This window comes from Gorilla gorilla, chromosome 4 (assembly GCF_029281585.2).
Source record: "Gorilla gorilla gorilla isolate KB3781 chromosome 4, NHGRI_mGorGor1-v2.1_pri, whole genome shotgun sequence".
NCBI lineage: Eukaryota > Metazoa > Chordata > Mammalia > Primates > Hominidae > Gorilla > Gorilla gorilla.
In genome coordinates, this window is record NC_073228.2 from 46,180,401 (window position 1) to 46,195,300 (window position 14,900).

The 14,900-nt window shown below is 48.8% G+C and overlaps 1 long non-coding RNA gene across 1 annotated transcript in view; it reads left to right on the forward strand.

Annotated features, from left to right (window-relative positions):
* The window catches only part of LOC134758429 (uncharacterized), a 93,375-nt gene extending 79,495 nt beyond the window's left edge, over positions 1-13,880 (forward strand). The window contains exon 6 of the long non-coding RNA XR_010133603.1: positions 13,777-13,880. This is a non-coding gene — a long non-coding RNA (uncharacterized lncRNA). The remainder of the gene's footprint in view (positions 1-13,776) is intronic.
* The last annotated feature ends 1,020 nt before the right edge of the window (positions 13,881-14,900 follow it).

A 14,900-nucleotide genomic window follows, 5' to 3' on the forward strand; every position in this document is an offset into this window, starting at 1 on the left:
CTCCTTCCCCTTCCACTCCACCCATCGCCCGCCCCCACCTCCCCTAAGCCCAGCCTCCTACCACCCCCACACCCATTTGACCCTTTCTCTTCCCCCCTTCCCCTCAAGGCTGCCGACCCGCTGCCCACTGTGGGAGCCAGCTGCCGCCTGTGGCTGGGGACACTGGGAATGGGGCTGGTGCCACTGGGGAACTACACTTTTAATTTGATTTGCATTAACCTAGATTTTAAAACTGATAATCAATTCGGTTATTGAAAAACTTTTAGGCTGGGTGTGGTAGCCTAAAAGGTGGGAGGATTGCTTGAGGCCAGGAGTTTGAGACCAGCCTGGACAACATAGCATGATCTCATTCCTACAAAAAATAAAAAAATGAGCCAGGCATGGTGGTGCACGCATGTAGTCCCAGCTACTTGGGAGGCTGAGGTGGGAGGATCGCTTGAGACCAGGAGTTTGAGTCTGCAGTGAGCCATGATTTTGCCACTGCACTCTAGCCTGGGTGATAGAGCAAGAACCTGTCTCAAACAACAAAAACAAAAACCCTTTTAAATATGTTTGGAACAACTTGGGTATGTGAACCTACCTTTTCGACTGTAAATTTAACAAAATCTAACTGCAGATCTAGCTTATCCAGTGAAATCCTTGTGTGTGAATTAGCGCCCCCATGGTTGCCATATGTATAAAAGAAAGCAAAAAAAAAAAAGAATAACATTCTCATTAATAATTTTTATTGATTACATGTTGAAACGATCATATTTAGGATCTATTGAGCTAATACAATGAGCAAAAATATATCTTAAAATTAATTTCATCTGTTTTCTGTTTACTTTTCAATGTGGCTACTAGAAAATTTAAAATTATATACACGGCTGGAGTTCTGTTTCTATCGGACGGCACTTCTTTAGAGCGTGGATCTGCACTCGATCAACAATTCAGCCCTGCGCCGTCCCTGGCTAACCCTTTCCCACCTCCGCCACTTCCTCAGGCTCAATCGCAGCTGCCTTGGGCTCATGTATGGCTGATACCTGGGTGCTGACCTTGGTATAACACACACGTATTTGCAAATACATGTGTGTATTTGTGTGTCATGTGCACGCCTGTCTCTATCCACATGCTCATGTGTACACATCTGCATCCAGACATTATCCTGTTCTCTGCGTGTGAGCACACTCGGGCCAGCCCTTGCTGGACCAGGTGTGCACAGGCAGCATCTGAATGGGAGCCGGGTGCCAATGGGGAGTTGACATGGGGACAGGGCCTCGGGCATAAAGCCTTGGGGCCAGTCATTCATCCCCAAGGGAGGCTGGAACAGACAGTGTTTCCTTGGCAAGTTGATGAGAATGTCATGTAGGACAGAAACCACAGCCGCCCTGAAATCAAGATCGATGACAGCTGCCTTCCCATCCCTCACTGATAAGGCCCATCATTCTATCACGGGAGAGAAAATTAAATTGGTCTGGCAGAGTTTCCTGTTCCTAAAGCCAGTTTGGTCGCCGCTGTGTAGTGTGTTATACACTTCTGGGTGGCATCTAATCATTTTGTTTATTCATAAATTTCCAAGGTATGGTCTGCAGAGCTAACCACACCACAGGAAATCAGGAGGAGGTACTTGCTCCTCTTCTAAAGATAGGAGGCAGCCTATCCATCCACCATCTGCCCAGCCACCCAGCCACCCAGCCATGTATCCATTCATCCATTGGGTCATACAGTTTTTCAACCTGTATATACAGAGTGCCTCCTCCATGCTGGGCAGCATGTCAAATAGAAAGAACCATGGGATGAGATTAGATTCCAGCACCCACCCCTGGGCAGGTCTCTGGCTTCTCCAGACCTCAGTTTCTCTCTGTTAATGAGGGAGTTGGACCACAGAGCTCAAGGCCCCTCCTAGCTCTGGCACTTCAGGGCCTGGGGCTGATTTTCCAGGCAGAGAGAGAGGCCCCCTCCCAGACTCCAGGGGCTGCTTGGGGTCAAGAAGGGAACCGAAGAGGACCCCAGGACCATGGGCATCACTAACTCCCACGGCTGAGGTCCCGACTGACAGGAATGGGGTGGCCCTGGAATTTAGAGGAAAAGCTCCCTCGTGCCTCCTTTCCAGAACCCCAATTTGAGAGCAGATTTGAGTTGCCTCAAGTGGGCGTTTGTGGGATTGGTTATGTCTCAGAGATCTGGGGGATCAGGCCAATCAGCAGACTCTGAAATTCGTATTTTGGAGGCTGTGTCTTAGAGTCCCCCACCCTCCAGGGCCGGAGGGTCTCTGGAAGCTCTTTCTGGTTCCTCGCCATCTCCATGGCCAGCATCCGTGTTTGGGCAGTTCCCAGGCTCCCTGCCTTCTTATACCAATAAGCATTCACCACTTGTGGACTTGTCCCACACTGCCTCCCCAGCCTCCCTGCCACCCTGGACCTGGCCTCATTTCTGGGTCTGCTTCTCCATGTGCCCATATTGGCTGGGGAGCCCACTCCTGGGCTCTGGCCATCTCATTCAGCTGGCAATCCCAGGTCCCCAGGACCAATGAATTCCAGGCCCTCTCAGAAACCTTTTGCTGCAACCTGGTGATTGGTGGGGAGTAACGGAGCTGTGTTGATCTGGTTACCAAGAGCTCTAAATTACTACCGTCAAAATCAGACACAGCAAAAGCTTGCTCAGATCCCTGTCTGGTAACATCAGTCTTCATAATGAAGGTGCCTGATTGCAGGCTGTCTGGGCTGTCGGTGGGTGGAAGCAGAGGGACAGGGATGGGGAGAGGGGAGAGGCTTTGTTTCTGAGCTTCACGGCTTTGATCTGCCAGCAAAGAGCAATTTCCTCCGACTTCTCGTCCAACATTCAACCCCCTGCCAGCAAACCCACAAACACAACCCGGGAGGATGATGGCATGGGGACCATCTCTGAATTCAGGGAAAGGATGGGAGGAAAAGAAGGTGTTGAGAGTGTCTACACTCACCTCCCCAAAAATCCCTCTCTCCACCTGACCTCCTCGCCTCTGTAATGTAGACCATGAATGGACTCTGTTTCAGTCCTGATATCTGCTGCATCCTCTGAGCCTAGCTCAGGGCCTGGCATAGAGTAGTTCCATACATATTGTTGAACAGATGGATTTCTAGCTCTAGGATCACTCTAAGAAGATTCCTGGGCCAGGCGCGGTGGCTCACACCTGTAATCCCAGCACTTTGGGAGGCCAAGGCAGGCAGATCACGAGGTCAGGAGATTGAGACCATCCTGGCTAAAACGGTAAAACCCTGTCTCTACTAAAAATACAAAAAATTAGCCAGGCATGGTGGCAGGTGCCTGTACTCCCAGCTACTTGGGAGGCTGAGGCAGGAGAATGGTGTGAACCCAGGAGGTGGAGCTTGCAGTGAGCCGAGATTGTGCCACTGTACTCCAGCCTGGGCAACAGAGCAAGACTCAGTCTCAAAAAAAAGAAAGAAAAGAAAAGAAAAAGAAGATTCCTGGTAGTGATCCAAGCAGGAATGGCTGATGGTATCATTTCTTCATTTAATAAACATTTTTAGGCAGCTCTTAGGTTCCTGGCACCATGCCAGGCCAAGGACTGAGATGACTAGAAAATCAAATTGTTCAACAGGAGGCATCGAGCTCCTGCTCCACACCAGGCACTGAGATGAACAGGACAGATATTCCTACCTCTATAGAGCTCACACGTTCCTCTCCATGGGAGACAGACAATAAGCAGGTAAATAGATAAATAAGCAAGATGGTTCTGGATTGTGAAGGCGCTATGAAGGAAATACACAGGATGCTGTGATGAAGAGCAGTTGGGCGGCTTCCTTTGGACAGGGGCAATGCAGGCAGGGCTCTCTAGGACCTGAAGAGTAAAGAGAAAGAGCCAGGAACCAGGAGAGAGCACAGCAAGTGCAAAGGCCCCAGGGCCGGCAACAGCTCCGTAGGTTTGAGGAACTGAAAGGAGGCCAGTGAAGCAGGTGTATAAGATCGAGCGTGAAGTGGTGCTAGCGGAGGTTGGTTAAGTCACTGTCCTCCAGTGGTGATGGCAGACCAGGGAACTATCAGAGCAGAAAGGCCAGTGCTGCCGTGGAAGTGGAATGTGCAGGGAAGCCCGGAACTCAGCCCAGAGGAGGCAACATTGGCGCTGAGACCTAAGACCGCGTGGAATATCTCTTAAGCCCAGCATGGCTTTCCTTCTTGCCATCACTTTGGACATTGCTCCAGGGACTGACTTCCTCTCCCTCCCAGCCAGGAGCAGGGCTCTGGGGCAGTGCCAGCTGGACCCTGCTCCAGCCCAGAGGGACTCCTCCATACGACTTCCCTGCGCTGAAGTTTCTGTCAACCTCTGCTGCTGCTGCAGACAGCTACTGGTTGGCGGTGGCTGGAGTACTCAGGGTAAGCGCTTGTGGCAGATGTTGCTGCGGTGGGGTAATGGCACTAACATGGCGAGTCCCTTTCTTTCATCTCCCTGGTCTCCCTGGACCTTTAACTATCACTGAGCCCAGCATCTAGCAAATAGCCTCATTGCTGTCTTTTATCTAGCTGGCTTCCAACTTGAGACACTCTAAGGGCCTTGCCTGATAGCAGCACCAGAACCATCAGAACTACAGTCCTCAGAGTGGGCTGTTTCAGGCGTTTGAGTAATAATAATAATTATTATTATTGCTATAATAATATATAAAATTATATCTATATATATTTACATAAATTATTATTGATATGATAATTATTGATGTAACAATTATTGATATTTTTGATGTAATAATAATTATTGATGTAATTACTGATATTAATATTGATGTAATAATAATTATTATTGATATAATAACTGCAACATCAGCTCCCTATTTATTAGGGTCTGGGCATGCCAGACACTGTGCTAAAAAGTTTCTATGCATCATTTTATGTAATTCTCACTACCACATTATAAGGCAGGTATTGGTATGAGGCTCGGAGAGGTTAAGTAACTTGGCCAAGGTTTCACAGCAAACAAGTGCTGGAATTGACGTTAGAGCTAGGGCTGTTCAGGTCCACAGACTCCTTCCTCCGTATTCTAGTGGTTCCCGGTGTCGGGCTGACTGCAGTGGAATCAGCAGGGGAACTGTTTGGAAAGTAAGATTTCCATCCTGGCTAACACGGTGAAACCCCGTCTCTACTAAAAATACAAAAAAATTAGCCGGGCGTGGTGGCGGGTGCCTGTAGTCCCAGCTACTTGGGAGGCTGAGGCAGGAGAATGGCGTGAACCCGGGAGGCAGAGCTTGTAGTGAGCTGAGATCGCACCGCTGCACTCCAGCCTGGGTGACAGAGCGAGACCCCATCTCAAAAAAAAAAAAAAAAAAAAAAAAACAGATTTCTGGTCCCTCATCTCAGAAATTTTGATTCCATAGGTTTGAAGTAAGGCCAGGAATCTTGTTTTCCCTGTTTTTGTTTCTTTGTTTCTATTTTAACAGCTTCCCTCATGGGATTCAGATACAGGGCCAGATGTTTTTGGGTACAAGGCCAGGTACATTTACCTCCTGGAAGTCTACACTCATCTTTTGAGAGTAGAATCTACCTCCTGGAAGTATACACTCATCTTTTGAGAGTAGAAGGCAGAGAGAGGAGATGGGCTGGGGGAGGGAGGTCTCCCCAAAGGGCACGTCTGCCTCTCTGACCCTTCCTCTGCCCCAGTGGACAGCAGACGCGAAGTCTGGCCTCTCTCCTTGCAGTGGAGAACAGACGAGTGAAAGGGCTTTCAGGCAACATGGGAGGGGACTAGAGACAGGAGGTCTAAAGTTGAAAGCCAGCCAGGTAGAAGGCATGAGAAAAAGTGAGTTAGATCATCTGTGGGGTCCCTGGTTGAGTGTCCCCAATGTAAAACACTGAAGAACCACCGAGATCGTAGACTAGCATGACTTTCCAATCATTGAATAAATATTTATGAAGCAACAATATGAACCGATACCACCCTGGAAAGGTGTTATAGGGGAGAGAGGAGCATGACACGTTGCCTTTGCCCCAAGCCTCCATCCCAGCACCTGGCATTCCAGTTGGTACATATTAATCCTTCAACGCAATTTTGTCAAATGAGTGAAGATCTTTAATTCTAGTAGGAAGGCAATTCCAATGTCAGGGAACAGCAGAAATCACTCCCGGGACTATGTGAAATTAATTCTTAACACCCGCAACAACCTGGGTGAACCTTGAGGACGTTATGCTAAAGACAAATACAAAAGACAAATACTGTATGATTCCACTTAGATGAGGTACCTAGAGTACTCATATTCATAAAGAAAGAAGTAGAATGGTGGGTGCCAGAGGTTGGGGGAGGGGGGAACGGGGAGTTATTTGCATAGGGTGTAGAGTTTCAGTCTTGCAAGATAAAATGCTTTCTGGAGGCTGGGCGAGGTGGCTCATTCATGTAATCCTAGCACTTTGGGAGACCAAGGTGAGAGGATTGCTTGAGTTCAGGAGTTTGAGACCAGCCTGGGCAACATGGTAAAACCCTGCGTCTACAAAAAATACAAAAAAAGCCTGTAATCCCAGCACTTTGGGAGGCCGAGGTGGGCGGATCACCTACGGTCAGGAGTTCGAGACCAGCCTGGACAACATGGTGAAACCCCATTTCTACTAAAAATACAAAAAAATAGCTGGGTGTGGTGGCACCCGCCTGTAATCCCAGCTACTAGGGAGGCTGAGGCAGGAGAATCGCTTGAACCCAGGAGGAGGAGGTTACAGTGAGCCAAGACCACGCCACTGCACTCCAGCCTGGGTGACAGAGCAAGACTCTGTCTCAAAAAACAAACAAACAAAAACAACAAAAATTGGTTGGGCGTGGTGGCTTGTGCCTATAGTCCCAGCTACTTGGGAGGCTGAGGTGGAAGGATTGCTTGAGCCTAGGAGGTCAAGGCTGCAGCCTGGGCAGTGGAGTAAGACCCTATTTCAAAAAAATACAAAGCGTTCTGGAGGTGGTTGCACAACAATGTGAATGTACTTGATGCTACTGAACTATACGCTTGAAAATGGTTAAGATGGTAAATTGTGTGTTATCCTAATAAATTTTTAAAAATTGTTTAAAAAGGAAGAGGAAAACTAAGTGTTAAATTGTGTGGGGATGGTAGACATTGGTAGTTCCCCAGTATTCATTCTCCCCCCTTTTTACTTACTTATTTTTAGAGATTGCTATGTTACCCAGGCTGATCTCAAACTCCTGGCCTCAAGCAATCCTCCTGCCTCAGCCCCGAAGTAGCTGGGATTGCAGGCATGAGCCACTGTACCCAGCTTTCCCCTTTTAGCTGAGTACATGGCTGCCCAGATTAGACACTACATTTCCCAACATCCTTTGCAGGTAGGTATGGCCATATGGCTAAGTTCTGACCAATGGCTGTAAGTGGTAAGGTCCTGTGAAAGCCTCCAGAACCTTCCTTAAGCGACAGTGTCTGTCTATTCCTCCATTGGCTGCCAGGAGCATGGGTGCTGCCTTTTTGGATCATGAAGTTGGAGTCACACTTGGCAGAGCAATAAGATGTGAGATCCTAAAGTTGACACACCCTATTATCTCTTAATTACCTGCTGGGACGCATGAAAGAGAAACAAACTGTGATCTCCTTCAAGCCACACTATTTTGATTTTCTATTATGTGTACCTAAACATAATCCTAATGAATACAGAGGGGTAGAATGAATGCTACTGGGGTTTCGAGAAACAGAAAGGACCAGGAGGGTTGGAACATTCAAAGAAGGCTGTATGGCTAAGGTTGGCCCTGAGCTGTCCTGATGGATGCTGTGCTGCAAGATGAATGAGGCATGGCCCATGTCTTTGAGGGGCTCAGGGTCTAGTGGGAGAAACACAGGTAGACAAATATCTATAGCCAGGGCCATTGCAATTAGCTGACATATGGGCAGCCCTTGGCATCCATCAGGCTGATTACATGGCTCATATTTATTTTTATGTTATGTTATGTTATGTTATGTTACGTTACGTTACGTTACGTTACGTTACGTTATGTTATTTTTTGAGATGGAGTCTCACTCTGTCACCCAGGCTGGAGTACAGTGGCGCGATCTCTGCTCACTGCAAGCTCCGCCTCCGAGGTTCAAGCAGTTCTCCTGCCTCAGCCTCGTGAGTAGCTGGGACTACAGGAGCCCGCTACCACACCCAGCTAATTTTCTTTATATTTTTAGTAGAGACGGGACTTCACCATGTTAGCCAGATGGTCTCAATCTCCTGACCTTGTGATCTGCCCACCTCAGCCTCCCAAAGTGCTGGGATTACAGGTGTGAGCCACTGTGCCCAGCCTTTATTTTTATTTTTTTGTGACGGAGTTTCACTCTTGTTGCCCAGGCTGGAGTGCAATGGCGCAATCTTGGCTCACTACAACCTCCGTCTCCTGGATTCAAGCAATTCTCCTGCCTCAGCCTCCCAAGTAGCTGGGATTTCAGGCATGTGCCACCACACCCAGCTAATTTTGTATTTTTAGTAGAGATGGGGTTTCCCCATGTTGGTCAGGCTGGTCTCGAACTCCCAACCTCGGGTGATCCGTCTGCCTGGGCCTCCCAAAGTGCTGGGATTACAAGTGTGAGCCACCGCACCAGCTCATGCCTCGGCCACATCACTGGCAGAGTGTCAAGGGACGCAACAGGAAATTCATGCTAAGTTGTCAAGTTCTGGAAAGCTCTGTGCAGGAAGTGATGTTTTTCTGAGCCTTGAAGAAGGCATGATGGGGAGGGGCATTCCAGGGCAGAGGCACACAAGAGGCAACGGCGTGAGGGTAGTCTGGTGAGGCTGGGCCGGCGGTGGCTCACGCCTATAATCTCAGCACTTTGGGAGGCCAAGGCGGGTGGATCACCTGAGGCCGGGAGTTCGAGACCAGCCTGGACAACATGGCAAAACCCCATCTCTACTAAAAATACAAAAATTAGCCAGGCATGGTAGCACGCACTTGTAGTCCCACCTACTCAGGAGGCTGAGGCAGGAGAATCACTTGAACCCAGGAGGCGGACGTTGCAGTGAGCCGAGATTACACCACTGCACTTCAGCCTCGGTGACAGAGTGAGACTCTGTCTCAAAAAGAAAAAGTGTGGTGCGAGAGACCTGGCAAAGCAGAACAGTCCATCCCCGCACAAGCGGTTTGGGCCTTGTTTACAGGAAGCCATCACACGGACCTGAGAGTGTTCTTGATTAAAAGGAGACTATACCTGGGATGATGGATCTTTCAGATACATGATTATTTATTTATTTTTTTTTAAAAGGCCAAATTCTTCCTGGGAAGAAAGAATCAGCAAGGTGCAGAGGAGGCAGGTGAGGTCCTGCCTACATCATTAGAAGTCAATGGCTCCGTCGGCATGGCAGGGGAGAGGTCTGCAAAAAGGCCTTTAAAAAAGAAAAATTGCAAATGGTTTGCAAATGTTTATGGATAGGTCCAGAACCATGAATTTTGACAACTAAAGGATTTCCAGAGAGGCTGAGGGAAAAGCCAGAATTGAGTTAAGCAGCGATTTATAACAGTTTTTATTGGATGGAAGGTCCCCATCTGTACTCAGAGATCTGGGTTACATTAAATCTCACTTCCAATGAGACCTTGTCTTAAATTTAATGGGCAAAAGAGAGGAGTTAGATCAGTGTTTGTATCATTATTTTAACAAGTCTCTGCTTTATGAGAAAAAAAAAATCTGTTTAAGAATAGCAATGGGTAAATTGTCACAGTTCAGTTACCTGTTCCTGAAGAATCGACTCTCCCCTGGCTCAGGCTCTGTGGTGGTAGCTACTTGATTTACAGACAGGTGGCCAGAGAGAAACTAGCCAGCCCCTCTAGGGCACTGTCCCACCTTGCCAATTCCAACCCTGTTTCCAGAACAGAACGTGGGTAGGATGAGGACCAGTGCGAAGGAGAGGGAGGAGGCACGTGTGAGTGAGGGGGCATCTGACTGGGGAGAAGGCCTGTTCTGCAAAGTGGTGGGTATCAACGGCCTTTCGTCCTCCTCCCTTGCCTCTGGGGGAGACTTAGATTCTGCAAAATGCTTTTTTCTTTTTTTTTAAATTAAACTGTTATCACAACTTCCTATGGAGTAGGCAAAGGCATCCACAAAGTGGTATTATCCCGGTTTGCTAGAAAGGTAAGCATCAGACAGGTGATGTGGCTTCCCCAGGTCTAATAGCTGCCAGGCAGTGAAGGAAAGGCCCCAGCACCAGGCAGGGGAAGGTGGGTAACCCAAGGGAAGCCTGGAGTCCATGCAGACATCCCAGCAGAGGCATGGCCGAGGGAAGAAGCCTCTGCTCCCACTCAGGGGGGCTCATGGGAGCGAAGGAGTGGCAGAGACTGAAGTCTGAAGACCTCCGCTCTGCCTTTCTGGCCCCTGTGTCTTTTTCATGCCTGCTCACCCACCCACAGTGCCCTCCTCCCCCCGGGGGGAGGGGCCGCCCCTTCCTCCCAGGGGCTGTGCCCAATACTAAACAATTTCTGCCCAGGTTCCTGTCTCCACAGGCATCCATTGTCATTATTCTTTTTTTAAAAAAATCGGAATGGATTTTATTAAGAGAAAATCAATACACACAACATAACCTGCAGCAGATAAAGCAGATAAGCTTTCAATGCACAGTCTCGGTGCCTTTTCCCAGGTGTTCCTTCCACTCCCTTAGCCAGAAGCGTTTGTCCGTGGGCATCTGATGAGCCACTTCTGGGAAGCCAGCCTCCCTGCTCCTCTTGCCAGCAGCTTTGTTCAGCAGCCCCTTCCCACCTCCCGTCTCGGCTCTGTGCTCCATCCTGGCGGCTAGCCCCAGACCCAGCCAGACCAGCCGCCTATAGACTCACTCTTGTCTTTGGCCTCAGGTCAAGGGCCTCCCCAGCAGGCCAGCCCATTGCCGCCTCCCTCCATCACTACATCAGTGTCACTCCTCCAAGAAGCAGGCACTTGGGGTCAATAGCCTCTGGTCTCCATTCATTCCTGTGTGACCTTGGACCCATTGCGTAACCTCTCTGAGCCTCAGATTCCTCATAGGTAATAATCTAGACAATAACACTCCTTTCCCTGCATTTTGGGACCAAGGAAATTACCTGGTATACGCAGCAGGCCTAATCTGTGCTTGGCACATAGTAAGCACATGGTGGTGTTTAACTTCCTTCTCGGGGTCCACCTGTGTCCCTGCTCCTTCATTCCATCTTTCTGAGCACTGAATTGCCAGAAGGCTTATCCTCAGAACAGAGCAGCCTACCCCTGTCTGCTCTCCTTGGTGTACCAAGTGCAGTGGGCATCAAGCTCCCCATGAAATTCCTTGTGCCGAGTCCCCTTAGGAGGGACAGAGCTGGAATTTGGATGTAATGAGCACTCAGAGCATGCCAATGAGAGACAGGGACCAGAAAGTTAGAGAAGGTGAGGGGGAGAAGGAATGAATAAAGGGAGAAGAAAGAAAGAAATCATGGGGGCAGGAAGGAAAGGAAAAAATCTTTTTTTTTTTTTCTTTCAAGAGACAAGTTCTCACTATGTTGCCCAGGCTGGTCTCCAACTCCTGGGCTCAAGTGATCCTCCCACCTTGGCCTCCCAAAGTGTTAGGATTACAGGCGTGAGCCACCACGCCTGGCCGAGAGGAATCTTTCATTAGCAACAGACATCTTGTTAATTATACAGTGACTGGTACAGAGGAGGGACTCAAGGCCCTTTGTAGTAACAGATGATGGATGGATGGATAGATGGATGGATGGATGGATGGATGGATGGATGGGTATATGGCTAAATGGAGGGAAAGAAGACAGGGAGGAAAGGAAGGAAGAGGGAAGGGGGAGGGAGGGAGAAAAGGTGGAGGTAGTCTGTGTTCTCCCGGTCTGGGCTCCTCTTCCTGTCCAGCTCTGCTCTCCCTTGAGGGGAGATGGGGCTTCCAGGTAAGAGCCGCTCTGAGGAGTCCTGCAGCAAGGACACCTATTTGATTTTGACTCACTGCTTCCCAAACCTCTACCATCATGTAACTTTTTCTTTTTTTAATTAAGAGCACTTACTTTGCATCTTGAAGATACTAAAGTTTTGTACAGTGCAGTTTAAAAATGTTGCTGTGGACTAGAGAATAGAATATTCACACTGGAAGATTGAAAGGGTCATTGAGGTCTCTCTTGAAAACTCCTACTCACCCTTTGAAGCCCACTTCAAATGCCCTTGGCACTGAGTGGTGTTTCCCTACTTTTCCCCCAGGGAAAATTAACCAGTATCTTTATCTGTGCCTCCATGACCCTTATACACCACTTTATTCTGTTTCCTTCACATGGAGTTGGCTGGTTGTGCCCATCCCCGCCAGACAGAAAACTCTTTGAGGGCAGGAATTATGTGCTGCTCAACTGTTTCCCTAGCATCTGGCATGTAATAGGTCCTCAAAACACATTTATCAGCTGAATTAGTCCAAGATCTTTATTTTATAAAGAAGTAAACTAAGACCTAGGCAGCCACCAGGCCTGGCCCCAGGGTTCACCAGCGAAGCTTGGCAGTGGTGTGTGCCAGCCTAGGTTCCAGCTCCCTGACCCTGAGCTGGCTGCCACAATTGCTGGGTTTTCTCTCAGCATTTCTGTTAACAGTCAAGTAAAGAAAGGACTCAGGTGGGGATAAACTGTAGCTAATACCTCACCTTGGTTAAGCAGATGTCAGGGTGGCCATTTCTGTTCCTACATTAACACCACATTTATGTTACTGGCAGCTGCAGGTTTGCTTTAAGGGCTAATAGGCCCTAACTAGGGTCCTGCCCTGAGCCTAGTTGCATAGAGGATTGTGCTTTCTCTTATTCTTCTGTGTCTCTGACTGCTAGTGCCCTAGTGAGGACAGTAAGCGGACTGCTAGTGCCCTAGTGAGGGCAGTAGCCCTCAGTTAAATAAGCTGACTGCTAGTTCCCTAGTGAGGACAGTAGCCCTCAGTTAAATAAGGTAGGTGGAGGGATAGCATCTTAAAGATGAGAGGAGGCCACAGAGAACCTAGTCAGCAAGGAGGCCAGGGCTGACCCCTAAAGGACCCACTTCTCCCAAGTCTTCCTCATGGGCCTTGGGGGAGGGGGAGCCTGGAGCTCTGAACCAACCTGGTGGGGACAGGGTGGGGAAAGCAGATGTAGGGAGCTGGAAGAGGGTCCTGGGGCCCCGAGGGCCAACACCACCCCTAGACCTGCTTCTGCCCACCTGCAGAGCCTTCGCCCCAGCCTGGGTTGGTTCCTAGCATCTATGTCTGTGCCCCCAGTGAGTGTGGCCTTGTCTCTACATGGAGTTCACATGCAGGGTGTGGCTTCTGGGGGACAAGGGCGGAATCTTATATTCGATCAGTTAAACAATTCTGGAGGGGGCATGTTTTGTGTGATGCCTGGAGGGTGGGTGGTGACGGGCACAAAGGTTGTGCCACAGGTAGTTTCCTTTTAGGGCGTTTAGGGTCTTGTGACCCTAGATGTGCCTCTCTACCTTCCCCAGGGCTTAGCAGCTAGGAGGGACCCTGCAGGGGCAGAGTGATCGGTGCCAGCCTGGGGCGGGGCCGTGGGGTGGGCAGCCCCCTTCACAGGCTGTCCATGCACTGGGGTGAGATGGGGCCCAGGGAGGGGTGTGAGGGGAAGGATGATCAGATTTTCCCAATGTGAAGGTGTGGGGCAACAGGGATCCCTATGTTTCTAGAGGAGGGGATGGCAGATGTCACCAGTGCCCTACCCTCGTGCCCTCCACTGAGATGACTCTGAGCTGGGGGTCCCACATGCCTCCCTGAGCTCCTCAATGGGATTAAGGTCCAGTCATCAGGCTTTCCTCCCTCCCCTGCCCCCCTTCCCCACCTCCCTACTGGGACCTCCTGGGATTACCTCCCAAATAAACAACCTGCCCTTGAATCTTTTTCACAGGTCCTGCTTCTGGGGAAACTCAAGACAGTATAAATTGGTGCAATCTATTTGGAGAAAGATTCAGCAATAAGTATCAAAATTATAAATGTACGTGTTCACGGGCCAGCAGCTCCACTTCTGGGAATTTATGCCATAAATATAACCTTTCATATGCCATATGATCTATGAATGAGGTTATTTATGGCAGCACTACTTTTAAGAGCCAAAGATTGAAAACACCTAAATGCCCATTGCTGGGGATGAGTTCGGCAGATCAGGGTTCATTCAACTGGCAGAATATTATGCAATCATTAAAAAGGAATGGAGGGGGCTACTCTTTATGGACTGATTTGGAACAATCTCCAAGATAAATTGCTAAGTGGGTAAAAAAGCAAGGTATAGAAGAGCACGTTTGTATAAAACAAAAAGAATATATAGCCGTAATTGCTTATTTATTGGATCGACGATCTCTGCAAATCTACCAAGAAACTGATAACCTTGGAGCCTGTGGAGAGAGGAATTAGGTGGCTGGGAGTAGGGAAGGGAGGGAGATTTTCAGGATATTTCCTATGCACCTTTTGATTTTTGCATCATGTGCAAGTTTGCATTATCTATTTAAAATGTAGTCTATACAACTCAAAAAAATTATGAAGAATAATCATATACCTGGGTGCCTGCTATAATGATCAGTCCAATTTTAGCTTGTCTTGGGAAAGTTGAACCCATGGCTGGCGGCATTCAACCTTCTCTTTCTCATTTACCACTCCCATAAGGTGGTTCTGCATCATTACTCCAGGGTTTCTAAATAAGGAAAGTAGGCCTGAGTCCAGCCTTCCCCCAAGATGCTGAGAGTCCAAGCCGTCCTTCCCCTATCCCCTACCTGAGACATCAGAAGCTTCTTAAATAGTCCTGACTATTTAAGGGAAGAAGGACAGTTGCAGCCCTTCCTTTCTCGAGTGATTTGAAATGCAGACCACGGTTTTTGGAGAGGAGGAGATGAGGCAGGAGGCTGGAAGAAATGACCTTTTCACATCAGCTCTTCCTGGGTGGGTACCTATATTCCAGGGGCCTGGCGCAGTACCTGGCGCGTTTGTTGGCTGGCTGGCTGAATGTCTTTTTGTCCCAGAATTCCAGGCATGCAGGAA